Source organism: Lepisosteus platostomus, chromosome 5 (assembly GCF_059453375.1).
Source record: "Lepisosteus platostomus isolate fLepPlt1 chromosome 5, fLepPlt1.hap1, whole genome shotgun sequence".
Taxonomy (NCBI): Eukaryota; Metazoa; Chordata; class Actinopteri; order Semionotiformes; family Lepisosteidae; genus Lepisosteus; species Lepisosteus platostomus.
Window position 1 is genome coordinate 6,960,623 of NC_142615.1, and position 13,824 is coordinate 6,974,446.

At 43.4% G+C, this 13,824-nt stretch overlaps 6 non-coding genes across 6 annotated transcripts; 3 read left to right on the plus strand and 3 right to left on the minus strand.

Moving 5' to 3' along the window:
- The first annotated feature begins 5,957 nt into the window (after window positions 1-5,957).
- On the plus strand, window positions 5,958-6,031 carry trnat-agu (transfer RNA threonine (anticodon AGU)). Its single transcript has one exon. It is a non-coding gene; the product is annotated as a tRNA-Thr (tRNA).
- A 1,012-nt stretch (window positions 6,032-7,043) lies between these two features.
- On the minus strand, window positions 7,044-7,125 carry trnal-aag (transfer RNA leucine (anticodon AAG)). The gene has a single exon. It is a non-coding gene; the product is annotated as a tRNA-Leu (tRNA).
- A 1,678-nt stretch (window positions 7,126-8,803) lies between these two features.
- trnat-agu (transfer RNA threonine (anticodon AGU)) lies at window positions 8,804-8,877 on the plus strand. The gene has a single exon. It is a non-coding gene; the product is annotated as a tRNA-Thr (tRNA).
- Window positions 8,878-9,889: 1,012 nt separating this feature from the next.
- On the minus strand, window positions 9,890-9,971 carry trnal-aag (transfer RNA leucine (anticodon AAG)). The gene has a single exon. It is a non-coding gene; the product is annotated as a tRNA-Leu (tRNA).
- A 1,678-nt stretch (window positions 9,972-11,649) lies between these two features.
- trnat-agu (transfer RNA threonine (anticodon AGU)) lies at window positions 11,650-11,723 on the plus strand. Its single transcript has one exon. It is a non-coding gene; the product is annotated as a tRNA-Thr (tRNA).
- Window positions 11,724-12,735: 1,012 nt separating this feature from the next.
- Window positions 12,736-12,817, minus strand: trnal-aag (transfer RNA leucine (anticodon AAG)). Its single transcript has one exon. It is a non-coding gene; the product is annotated as a tRNA-Leu (tRNA).
- Window positions 12,818-13,824: the final 1,007 nt, after the last annotated feature.

The window sequence follows — 13,824 nt, forward strand, 5'->3', positions numbered from 1 at the left end:
CTTATAGATATGCCAACACCCGGAATGTATTGATACCATATCCCCAGAAATGCTCCTCAGGCCTAACAAGCACACTGTTGGTCTTAGGAAACATCAGACACAGAAACGGTAACAACATCCTTCTTTCTGTTCACTCAGTCTCTGGTGCCGTGGGTCGGTGAAAGTGCGATACGCGGATCCAGCGATCTCATCCTGTCACTCAGATGGCACAGTCAGTAGTTGGTGGCACTTGATATGGTCCCTCCCAGCAGGATTGCAACGTCTGGCAGGGTATCTCTCCTTCACCTACACCCACTCGCCAGGTATCTGGTCGTGTCTCCCCTCTACTGGAGGTCCCCAAGCGTCCGGCACCTGTTCACGAGCCCTGTGCACTGCTTCAGTTAACAAACCTACAATACTTTAATAGAGAGTTAGTTAATTCATCAGTGCGTTAGCCAAACTTGGCCTCCAGGGAGTTTCTTTGGCTGCCCGTGATGATCTCAAATGGGCTCAGTCTCACAGTTCTGTTTTCTCCAGCCCGCAAACCGCACAGGACTGCAGGTAGAGCATCTACCCACGGTGTTCCTTCAGTTGATATTTCCTTAGTTGGTCTTTCAGACTGTGGGTGATGGGGGCAATGTGACTTCTAACTTACCCCTAGTGAGACAATTACAGCCTGGCACACCTTCCCAGTGTAGTATGCCCCTAGATCAGTATCCAAGGGGAAGGGCAGTCCGTACCACGGGATCATCTTTGTCATACACTTGGGTATGTGCCAGCCCACATCCCATCATTATACAACCCCACATTTTTACACATTTGTTCTAACCACTATTAAACATCTATTAAAGCCCTCAACCTGAATTCTCCCCTTTCCCCAATAGAGGTTTCACAGGGGTCTCAGACTCCCGCTCTCCCAGTGCCGCTCGTCTGGCATCTGCATCTGCATGGTTGTTACCTTGAGTTACTGGAATTCTTTATTTATTGTGTTATTTACACCTTACTCAAGCTGCTTCTGTCGGCAGCTGTAAAACTACAAATCAGTTCAGAGACAAGCCCAGTATTCTTAACTGGAGTCCCTGCCGTTGTGAGAGAATCCTATTTCTCCATAGCCATCCAGAATTGTGGCCTACATGCAACAAATACATACATTATATACATATACAGTAACCCTTTGTCCACACTTACATATAAAGGAATGGTTGATCCATCTGAGGAAACCCCAGTCTCAGCACCTGTAAGAGAGCTTGTTTCAAATGATTACAGGCGGCTTTTGCTGCTGGAACCAAGGCAATCTTGTCCTTGTACTGCACTCCCCCTTAAGCAGATCTGTTAAAAGTTGTGCTCACCCCGTAAAAACATTGCACCCTGGCCCTGTTAAAATTCCACAATGCTCGACACAAAAGGGCCTTATTATAACTGCTTAATATTAGACACTCTAAAGCTGAAGCAACTCAGACTTGTGGGTTTCCTCGTCAGGGGAAGAACTCAGAATACCATCAACATACTGAGTGATCACAGTCAGTTGAAGCCATGTGATACCCTGTTCTGGATAGTCATTCTTTGTAATGCATAATATTCCAACCCAATAGATCTGGGATAAAACCACCCATTAAAATCTGGTACTCGGCAAGTAAAACTTGCTGCCCCAATACTCCTGTGGCCTCCTGCCGTCTCCCCATATACATTACTCTATAGCACACTGTTGAACAGAGGAGTGAAACAAGCATGACAGTAGTGCTCCAGTATCCCCTAACAGAGAAACCAACACTCCATTAACAGTACATTTTTATCCACTGGACTGGGACAGACACTGGGACTGGGAGGCTACAAGGGATTTACAGGATCTAATCGTTAGGTAAACAGATCTTCTCACAAGACGTTATTCTCCCCAGTCTCGATTCTAAACCTACAGCGTTTCAGCATGTCTGGTTTCGAGACATTCGAAAAAATCCAAATTGTTTCCACTATTGCAACTAATTGTATAAAAATACAAAAACTGTTTATCTAACTACTTTTACGTCCACCTGTACTGTACTTATACGTTTCAGACACTCTTATATTTTCCAATCTCCTTACAGATGCAGCCATTCAAAGTGCGCGGTACAGACATGTACCGGAGGTAATTGGCTACGGCTTCGTGCATCGTGACACGCGATGACGCAAAATACCGCGGTGCGTGATTGGTTGACCGACAGGGGCACTCGTGGTCCGTTGGTCTGTCGTAGAAAGACTTACTGTAAACGTCTTTACTGTGCCCGTTGTAGATATTGAATTTTACCACTGAAGGGAAATCTTAGTAGCTGAGCATAAAAAGAATAGGAGCATACTGTAACACGTGTGAAGGCCATAAACGATATTAATTTTGGAACATAAACATACAGTATATAGCTGGTCTTGGTACTTTAAAGAAAAAAATACACACCAGTATTCCATTCCTCCCTAAACATTGTAAGCTTCGAAGTCTTTAACTAACGTGATACCGGAGTCAACAACTTTTAGAATTTGATTAAAAGGGAATATAATATGGAATCGCGTATCTCAAGAATTTAATAACGGTATGATTATATCCATGTACTGCGACAGGGCTCTGTAGGGCTGTTTCGCCTGGGTGTTCATGCGCGCTGTCTTGTAACCTACTGGTCTAGGTGCGTGACTACCAACTGGCAGGTTGTGTGTTCAAATCCAGCTGGTGCTGGACTTTTCATTTGTATTTATTTATTTTTTAATCACGTAACATAAACATATTACCGTATGCAAACTGTACTGTATACAGTATGTATATGTATATTTAATGTCTTAACTGTGCCCGGTTAAGTATTGAATATTCATATCTAATTTTACCACTGAAGGGAAATCTTAGTAGCTGAGCATAAAAAGAATAGGAGCATACTGTAACGCGTGTGAAGGCCATAAACTATATTAATTTTGGAACATAAACATACAGTATATGGCTGGTCTCGGTACTTTAAAGAAAAAAATACACACCAGTATTCCATTTCTCCCTAAACATTGTAAGCTTCGAAGTCTTTAACTAACGTGATACCGGAGACAACAAGCATACTTTTAGAATTTGATTAAAAGGGAATATAATATGGAATCGCGTATCTCAAGAAATTAATAACGATATAATTAAATTCATGTTGCAAAAGAACTGCAATGGACATAAAAACTCCCTTGCTTTTAACAGAGCGTTGCATAATTTCTAACTACGAAAATGCCAGGTGAAAGGATTTGTAAACATATTTTGTTAAAGCAAGTCAGTTTTTTCCGCAACACATAAAATACATTTTTCGAAGAAAGTTTAGCCTTTGTCACTAATGAAACCACTAAATAAAGACATAAATATAGAAATCTTATTTAAATCTTATTTAATGTTGGTAGCAGGATGAACTGTCAGAGTGTATATTTTGTTGCAGAGTTGCTGCAAGATGTTAACAGTGAAAAAGCTATTTAGAAATGAGTTATTTCAAGATGAAAAAGAAAACATACACGAAACATGGTTTCATTATGACAAAAATCGGTCTTGAGATATTTTTAACTTGATTTACAGTATTTGAACGGTATGTCTTAACACCGATACTACAGTGCTTAAATACTGCTCAAATACTGCTTAAATACTGCTCACAAACACTGCTCATGTTTCTAGGTTTATATTATGCATTCCATACGGTCAAATTACTTTTGAGCAACTAATAAGAAGCGCGAAACGGTATGTGTTTTAGTTTCATTTTGTGCTGGGACCCGTGGATTGATTAGAGATATCAAGTACATACAAGTCATTTTTTAAATGTTGTAGTTCGTCTTGAAAAAAATGTTACGAGTACATCATCTATCAACAATTACACAGGTTCTGTTTCCATATTGCGGATTTTGGTTACGTAATATTATTTTCTAGATTTCACGTTGTGAATATATGATTTGGGCAAACAGAGCCGCAAAGAAGTTAATTATTGGTTGTTGGTTTTTTTTTTGCAGTTTTATCTAGAACAAGCGATGCTTAAACCTTTGTCTGATTCTTGTGAAACTATCCACACGACAGTTACAGTACCTAGGAGTTGACTTCAGTGATGTCACTGATGGGATGTTTCTAAAAATCCATTCTCTGTAAAACGTCTTCTCTAGTTGTCCTGCATATGTATTCGCTAATGAAGCTGTGTGTTCTGAGCCTGGATCTCTACATTTCTGTATGAACCAGTTTAGAGGGCTAAAGACAGCTTGTGTTTAAATTGAGTGTAAGGCAATTTATGCTTCTAAAGTCATGGTCAGCATTTATTTTTGTACTGTGCTGTAAACTTGTTCTGTGCCAAGTCACATTATTTTATAGCGTTTTTATAGTGTTATCAAATCCGGTGGCGCTGTGTGTTAGTTTACTGACTCCCATGTCACATGGTCTGTGATTGAGACCTGTAAAACCGGTTTAATTCGTCACAGCCAGCACTCTTCAGGTGTGAGGGTCTTCTGCTCAGAATGAAACGCTAAAATGTTTGTGTATATTCTAATGGTAGTGGGGGCAGGGTGTGTGGGAACAGGTTTGGTTGAAATTGCATTGGAAATCTATGTTCTTCACACCTGAAACATTTTCTCTGAAAGCATTTTCTTCGCAGTTTAACCGATCTTGTTACAGCATGTTACAGTTTACTATTATTAACCATATTAATTTTAAGTGCTTAATGTAAAATCTTGTAAAAATATATTTTCATTGTTCCAATATACATTAAGTCTGACTATCATATAATAAGTTAAATACAAAACTAAAGAAAAAATAGGGTTAAATATAATTCAAAATATTTTGCTAACAATGTTAACTGTTTATGAATAATAAAATGTATTAACTAAGGAGTAGGATGGCACAGTTGTTAGTATGTTTTTTGTTTTGTTTCTTTTTCATAAATACAAAAGTAGTACTTGATGTCTCAGTGGCTTTCAAAATTAAATTATGCATGCAAACCTGTGAACTAGAAAGATAACTAAGATATCCATCCATTATATTCCATAATATCCATGAAATATATGGCGCTGAAATATGTGTGACGCAGTGGTGGCCTGACACGGTGAGGTGCCCTGGCAGCTGTATGATGCAGTGGTGGCTTGGCACGGTGAGGTGCGCTTGCAGCTATGTGACGCAGTGGTGGTCTGGCACGGTGAGGTGCGCTGGCAGCTGTGTGATGCAGTGGTGGTCGGGTATGTAGAGGTGGAATTTCCCGCCAGCGTGGAGCTTGAATTCACAACCTTGAGACTCAGTGTTCAAGAGTCACAGAAGAGGTCAGCCTGGTCTTCAGTTTGCCAACGATAAGCTCCGGCAGTGCTCCTCTGTAAAGCAGATTGTTCGGATCGGTTATGTGGGACGGCACTTCGATACTAAGATCGTTTGCAGCACACGCATGGTTTCCCCCTTCACGCAAAAAACATAGACGAAGGAAGCTCTATTGTCTTGGGCTGCTGACTCCCGGATTTAAAGCGCTCTGGGTGCCAGCTTAGTCTCTAACAAGCACACTATAAAGACAGGAATTACACTTTGCGCACGTCACGCATGGAATGGCGAGGCTACTTGAACCAATATTATCTAGTCTCACCTCATATGGTGCCGATTCCTGGTTTTCATTTAAGAAAGAGCACTGCAAACACCGTAAACAGTGCAAAACGTGTGATGAAAGAAGTCTTTTCCCCCCTTTGTCTAAAGCAGAACACAGCGGAGTCATGCCGAGGGTTGTGAGATCAAGATTTCAGTGGAGCACTGTCGTCTACGTCTTTAGCTACATGAGTTGGACATCCTCTTGTACATGGAAAGCAGATTGAGATCCTCTGACATGAAAAGTGCCAGATAAAAGCCATTTCTCATCCTTTCTCTTAGTGGTGGAGCTATCGCATGTAAATGAGGAAACTTGCAAGGCGAGCAGGCTCGGTGCACACCGAATGCAGATGTCTCAGAGCAGTTGAGACGTGTCCATGTGGCTGTCAAAGGACAGCACTTTGCCGGCGCCGTGGCTTAGTTGGCTAAAGCGCCTGTCTAGTAAACAGGAGATCCTGGGTCCGATTCCCAGCGGTGCCTTTCTTCCTGTCTTACTGTACAGAATTTATCCTTACGGGCAAATCCCATGCCTTTTAATTCAGGTGAATGCAAGTGTTCGTTTCCTTTCTGGAACAACTTGTTTTGAAAGAAATCTATACAGCTTGAGAAAGATGAAACACAAATCTTGCTTATCAGTGAAGAAGAGGTGCTCCCAGCAGGCCAGCTAATACCAGCAAGTTTTTTTTCACCCTGACCCAGAGAATGGAGAAAAGCGAGGCGCCTGTGGCTCTGCAGTGTAATCAGTTCGGGAGTTCGGCGGTTAGCTGAAAGAGTGGTAAATGGAGCTCGCCCCAGCCCGTCCTTATTCTTTTAAAGAGGATAAAAAATTAACTTCGCCGCCACTACTACCAGCTTTAAAAGACTGCCATGGGCACGGAAAAAAACACACCACAGATGACTTTTCTGGAACCGAAGCAGAGATTCCTTTACGAACCAACTGATAAAGCTCAGCCAGTGAATACTATTAACAGAATGTGAAAGCACGATCAACTTTGTAACTGCAACCACAGGAAAAACAGCAAGAAGCAGGCTCCATTCCCCATTTAAATCTGTCGTGCGAGGCATGCTTTTTGGCACGCATGAAGTAAATCCCACGATCGCTTTTGAACTTGGACAAAGTACTTCCAAAGGAGCGCTATGCGCAAAGATTTAACAAGCTCAACCCCCACCGATGATTTGGTGTGAAGAAGCAGAACATTCAAGTTTCACAGACAGAAGCAGCACGCCAGCACAGCCAACATTAAAACGGAGGGCACACTACGATTTGCATTGACACAAAAGTGATCTGGGCAGACGTCGTTCCCTGCATAACGCAAAAAGTGGCAAAGCGCTTTTGGGTTGAGAGGACGCAAGAAGGTTTTTGTTTTGTGCCTTGATGTCAAGCTGAGAAAGTATCTTTAAACACTTTGCTTAGTTTCTCGAGAGACTGCCAAAAAGCAGTTCCCTCCCTTTCGTCTGAAGCCAGCTGAAAGGGGGTCTTGACAGAAGCACCTGGCAGCGGTGGGATTTGAACCCACGCCCCCGAAGAGACTGGAGCCTTAATCCAGCGCCTTAGACTGCTCGGCCACGCTACCCGCTGTGTGTTGTCTCTTTGTCTCATTACTTGCCCGGAGGAAGCCGGGTGGGTTTTGCTCTTGTCGCCCGACTTAGTGGCGTTATGACCGTGGAACCGACTGCACCTGCTTTTTCTGAGATGCTTCCCCTCTCATGGCGAGATCTCGACTTCTTTAACACCTCTGGATAAAGATCTTCTGTGGAGCAGGTTTCAGACCTCTGCGTACAGCACCCTTGATGTCATTTTATTTTTACAGCAGCCGCATCCGGAAAGTTGTGTCTTTTACGTTTTATTTGAACAACAAAACTACATACAATACAAACAAGAGCACATATAACGTATCAAGAAAATCGTCAGGGGCACATGCTATAATACAATTACACTTTATGAAAAACGATTACACAAGGTAAATAAAGATAAGGTCCGCACAGCTTGTTCTTACATTTCAAAAGAGTCCGTAAATACCCCTTGACGTCTATTTTGAACTGTTCAAACGTAGGACTCTTCCCAGACCATTTCACTTTATACCACATTCCTAAACGAGGATGCTTCTCCTGTTTTAGAACTATTTTGGGCGGTTTGGCTTATACAACACACCCACAGTATTCTAATGGTGGACTGCAGATCTGTGCTATAGTTCAGTCGAATTCAAAGGATCCAGCAATCGTACTGGATTTGACTGGGATTCTGAAATGTCTCTTGCAAAAGTATTCGGGTTTGCTTGAACCTTTGATACAAAAAGTGATCTGATCTGAAACTACCCAGCTTACAATCTCTGAGGTAGTTGTCACTAAACTCGGACGTGATGTGGCACACATGTGCCGTGTGCCTTTACTTTTGTAAAAAACTGGTATCGGGAAAAGTTTCTTAATATTTCTTTTGATTAGCATGCAAGAAAATGTGATCATTACCTATGGAATTTCCCGCCAGCCTGGAGCTTGAATTCACAACCTTGAGACTCAGTGTTCAAGAGTCACAGAAGAGGTCAGCCTGGTCTTCAGTTTGCCAACGATAAGCTCCGGCAGTGCTCCTCTGTAAAGCAGATTGTTCGGATCGGTTATGTGGGACGGCACTTCGATACTAAGATCGTTTGCAGCACACGCATGGTTTCCCCCTTCACGCAAAAAACATAGACGAAGGAAGCTCTATTGTCTTGAGCTGCTGACTCCCGGATTTAAAGCGCTCTATGTGCCAGCTAAGTCTCTACCAAGCACACTATAAAGACAGGAATTACACTTTGCGCACGTCACGCATGGAATGGCGAGGCTACTTGATCCAATATTATCTAGTCTCACCTCATATGGTGCCGATTCCTGGTTTTCATTTAAGAAAGAGCACTGCAAACACCGTAAACAGTGCAAAACGTGTGATGAAAGTAGTCTTTTCCCCCCTTTGTCTAAAGCAGAACACAGAGGAGTCATGCCGAGGGTTGTGAGATCAAGATTTCAGTGGAGCACTGTCGTCTACATCTTTAGCTACATGAGTTGGACATCCTCTTGTACACGGAAAGCAGATTGAGATCCTCTGACATGAAAAGTGCCAGATAAAAGCCATTTCTCATCCTTTCTCTTAGTGGTGGAGCTATCGCATGTAAATGAGGAAACTTGCAAGGCGAGCAGGCTCGGTGCACACCGAATGCAGATGTCTCAGAGCAGTTGAGACGTGTCCATGTGGCTGTCAAAGGACAGCACTTTGCCGGCGCCGTGGCTTAGTTGGCTAAAGCGCCTGTCTAGTAAACAGGAGATCCTGGGTCCGATTCCCAGCGGTGCCTTTCTTCCTGTCTTACTGTACAGAATTTATCCTTACGGGCAAATCCCATGCCTTTTAATTCAGGTGAATGCAAGTGTTCGTTTCCTTTCTGGAACAACTTGTTTTGAAAGAAACCTATACAGCTTGAGAAAGATGAAACACAAATCTTGCTTATCAGTGAAGAAGAGGTCCTCCCAGCAGGCCAGCTAATACCAGCAAGTTTTTTTTCACCCTGACCCAGAGAATGGAGAAAAGCGAGGCGCCTGTGGCTCTGCAGTGTAATCAGTTCGGGAGTTCGGCGGTTAGCTGAAAGAGTGGTAAATGGAGCTCGCCCCAGCCCGTCCTTATTCTTTTAAAGAGGATAAAAAATTAACTTCGCCGCCACTACTACCAGCTTTAAAAGACTGCCATGGGCACGGAAAAAAACACACCACAGATGACTTTTCTGGAACCGAAGCAGAGATTCCTTTACGAACCAACTGATAAAGCTCAGCCAGTGAATACTGTTAACAGAATGTGAAAGCACGATCAACTTTGTAACTGCAACCACAGGAAAAACAGCAAGAAGCAGGCTCCATTCCCCATTTAAATCTGTCGTGCGAGGCATGCTTTTTGGCACGCATGAAGTAAATCCCACGATCGCTTTTGAACTTGGACAAAGTACTTCCAAAGGAGCGCTATGCGCAAAGATTTAACAAGCTCAACCCCCGCCGATGATTTGGTGTGAAGAAGCAGAACATTCAAGTTTCACAGACAGAAGCAGCACGCCAGCACAGCCAACATTAAAACGGAGGGCACACTACGATTTGCATTGACACAAAAGTGATCTGGGCAGACGTCGTTCCCTGCATAACGCAAAAAGTGGCAAAGCGCTTTTGGGTTGAGAGGACGCAAGAAGGTTTTTGTTTTGTGCCTTGATGTCAAGCTGAGAAAGTATCTTTAAACACTTTGCTTAGTTTCTCGAGAGACTGCCAAAAAGCAGTTCCCTCCCTTTCGTCTGAAGCCAGCTGAAAGGGGGTCTCGACAGAAGCACCTGGCAGCGGTGGGATTCAAACCCACGCCCCCGAAGAGACTGGAGTCTTAATTCAGCGTCTTAGACCGCTCGGCCACGCTACCTGCTGTGTGTTGTTTCTTTGTCTCATTACTTGCCCGGAGGAAGCCGGGTGGGTTTTGCTCTTGTCGCCCGACTTAGTGGCGTTATGACCGTGGAACAGACTGCACCTGCTTTTTCTGAGATGCTTCCCCTCTCATGGCGAGATCTCGACTTCTTTAACACCTCTGGATAAAGATCTTCTGTGGAGCAGGTTTCAGACCTCTGCGTACAGCACCCTTGATGTCATTTTATTTTTACAGCAGCCGCATCCGGAAAGTTGTGTCTTTTACGTTTTATTTGAACAACAAAACTACATACAATACAAACAAGAGCACATATAACGTATCAAGAAAATCGTCAGGGGCACATGCTATAATACAATTACACTTTATGAAAAACGATTACACAAGGTAAATAAAGATAAGGTCCGCACAGCTTGTTCTTACATTTCAAAAGAGTCCGTAAATACCCCTTGACGTCTATTTTGAACTGTTCAAACGTAGGACTCTTCCCAGACCATTTCACTTTATACCACATTCCTAAACGAGGATGCTTCTCCTGTTTTAGAACTATTTTGGGCGGTATGGCTTATACAGCACACCCACAGTATTCTAATGGTGGACTGCAGATCTGTGCTATAGTTCAGTCGAATTCAAAGGATCCAGCAATCGTACTGGATTTGACTGGGATTCTGAAATGTCTCTTGCAAAAGTATTCGGGTTTGCTTGAACCTTTGATACAAAAAGTGATCTGATCTGAAACTACCCAGCTTACAATCTCTGAGGTAGTTGTCACTAAACTCGGACGTGATGTGGCACACATGTGCCGTGTGCCTTTACTTTTGTAAAAAACTGGTATCGGGAAAAGTTTCTTAATATTTCTTTTGATTAGCATGCAAGAAAATGTGATCATTGCCTATGGAATTTCCCGCCAGCGTGGAGCTTGAATTCACAACCTTGAGACTCAGTGTTCAAGAGTCACAGAAGAGGTCAGCCTGGTCTTCAGTTTGCCAACGATAAGCTCCGGCAGTGCTCCTCTGTAAAGCAGATTGTTCGGATCGGTTATGTGGGACGGCACTTCGATACTAAGATCGTTTGCAGCACACGCATGGTTTCCCCCTTCAAGCAAAAAACATAGACGAAGGAAGCTCTATTGTCTTGAGCTGCTGACTCCCGGATTTAAAGCGCTCTATGTGCCAGCTAAGTCTCTACCAAGCACACTATAAAGACAGGAATTACACTTTGCGCACGTCACGCATGGAATGGCGAGGCTACTTGATCCAATATTATCTAGTCTCACCTCATATGGTGCCGATTCCTGGTTTTCATTTAAGAAAGAGCACTGCAAACACCGTAAACAGTGCAAAACGTGTGATGAAAGAAGTCTTTTCCCCCCTTTGTCTAAAGCAGAACACAGAGGAGTCATGCCGAGGGTTGTGAGATCAAGATTTCAGTGGAGCACTGTCGTCTACGTCTTTAGCTACATGAGTTGGACATCCTCTTGTACACGGAAAGCAGATTGAGATCCTCTGACATGAAAAGTGCCAGATAAAAGCCATTTCTCATCCTTTCTCTTAGTGGTGGAGCTATCGCATGTAAATGAGGAAACTTGCAAGGCGAGCAGGCTCGGTGCACACCGAATGCAGATGTCTCAGAGCAGTTGAGACGTGTCCATGTGGCTGTCAAAGGACAGCACTTTGCCGGCGCCGTGGCTTAGTTGGCTAAAGCGCCTGTCTAGTAAACAGGAGATCCTGGGTCCGATTCCCAGCGGTGCCTTTCTTCCTGTCTTACTGTACAGAATTTATCCTTACGGGCAAATCCCATGCCTTTTAATTCAGGTGAATGCAAGTGTTCGTTTCCTTTCTGGAACAACTTGTTTTGAAAGAAATCTATACAGCTTGAGAAAGATGAAACACAAATCTTGCTTATCAGTGAAGAAGAGGTGCTCCCAGCAGGCCAGCTAATACCAGCAAGTTTTTTTTCACCCTGACCCAGAGAATGGAGAAAAGCGAGGCGCCTGTGGCTCTGCAGTGTAATCAGTTCGGGAGTTCGGCGGTTAGCTGAAAGAGTGGTAAATGGAGCTCGCCCCAGCCCGTCCTTATTCTTTTAAAGAGGATAAAAAATTAACTTCGCCGCCACTACTACCAGCTTTAAAAGACTGCCATGGGCACGGAAAAAAACACACCACAGATGACTTTTCTGGAACCGAAGCAGAGATTCCTTTACGAACCAACTGATAAAGCTCAGCCAGTGAATACTGTTAACAGAATGTGAAAGCACGATCAACTTTGTAACTGCAACCACAGGAAAAACAGCAAGAAGCAGGCTCCATTCCCCATTTAAATCTGTCGTGCGAGGCATGCTTTTTGGCACGCATGAAGTAAATCCCACAATCGCTTTTGAACTTGGACAAAGTACTTCCAAAGGAGCGCTATGCGCAAAGATTTAACAAGCTCAACCCCCGCCGATGATTTGGTGTGAAGAAGCAGAACATTCAAGTTTCACAGACAGAAGCAGCACGCCAGCACAGCCAACATTAAAACGGAGGGCACACTACGATTTGCATTGACACAAAAGTGATCTGGGCAGACGTCGTTCCCTGCATAACGCAAAAAGTGGCAAAGCGCTTTTGGGTTGAGAGGACGCAAGAAGGTTTTTGTTTTGTGCCTTGATGTCAAGCTGAGAAAGTATCTTTAAACACTTTGCTTAGTTTCTCGAGAGACTGCCAAAAAGCAGTTCCCTCCCTTTCGTCTGAAGCCAGCTGAAAGGAGGTCTTGACAGAAGCACCTGGCAGCGGTGGGATTCGAACCCACGCCCCCAAAGAGACTGGAGCCTTAATCCAGCGCCTTAGACCGCTCGGCCACGCTACCCGCTGTGTGTTGTCTCTTTGTCTCATTACTTGCCCGGAGGAAGCCGGGTGGGTTTTGCTCTTGTCGCCCGACTTAGTGGCGTTATGACCGTGGAACCGACTGCACCTGCTTTTTCTGAGATGCTTCCCCTCTCATGGCGAGATCTCGACTTCTTTAACACCTCTGGATAAAGATCTTCTGTGGAGCAGGTTTCAGACCTCTGCGTACAGCACCCTTGATGTCATTTTATTTTTACTGCAGCCGCATCCGGAAAGTTGTGTCTTTTACGTTTTATTTGAACAACAAAACTACATACAATACAAACAAGAGCACATATAACGTATAAAGAAAATCGTCAGGGGCACATGTTATAATACAATTACACTTTATGAAAAACGATTACACAAGGTAAATAAAGATAAGGTCCGCACAGCTTGTTCTTACATTTCGAAAGAGTCCGTAAATACCCCTTGACGTCTATTTTGAACTGTTCAAACGTAGGACTCTTCCCAGACCATTTCACTTTATACCACATTCCTAAACGAGGATGCTTCTCCTGTTTTAGAACTATTTTGGGCGGTATGGCTTATACAGCACACCCACAGTATTCTAATGGTGGACTGCAGATCTGTGCTATAGTTCAGTCGAATTCAAAGGATCCAGCAATCGTACTGGATTTGACTGGGATTCTGAAATGTCTCTCGCAAAAGTATTCGGGTTTGCTTGAACCTTTGATACAAAAAGTGATCTGATCTGAAAATACCCAGCTTACAATCTCTGAGGTAGTTGTCACTAAACTCTGACGTGATGTGGCACACATGTGCCGTGTGCCTTTACTTTTGTAAAAAACTGGTATCGGGAAAAGTTTCTTAATATTTCTTTTGATTAGCATGCAAGAAAATGTGATCATTACCTATGGAATTTCCCGCCAGCGTGGAGCTTGAATTCACAACCTTGAGACTCAGTGTTCAAGAGTCACAGAAGAGGTCAGCCTGGTCTTCAGTTTGCCAACGATAAGCTCCGGCAGT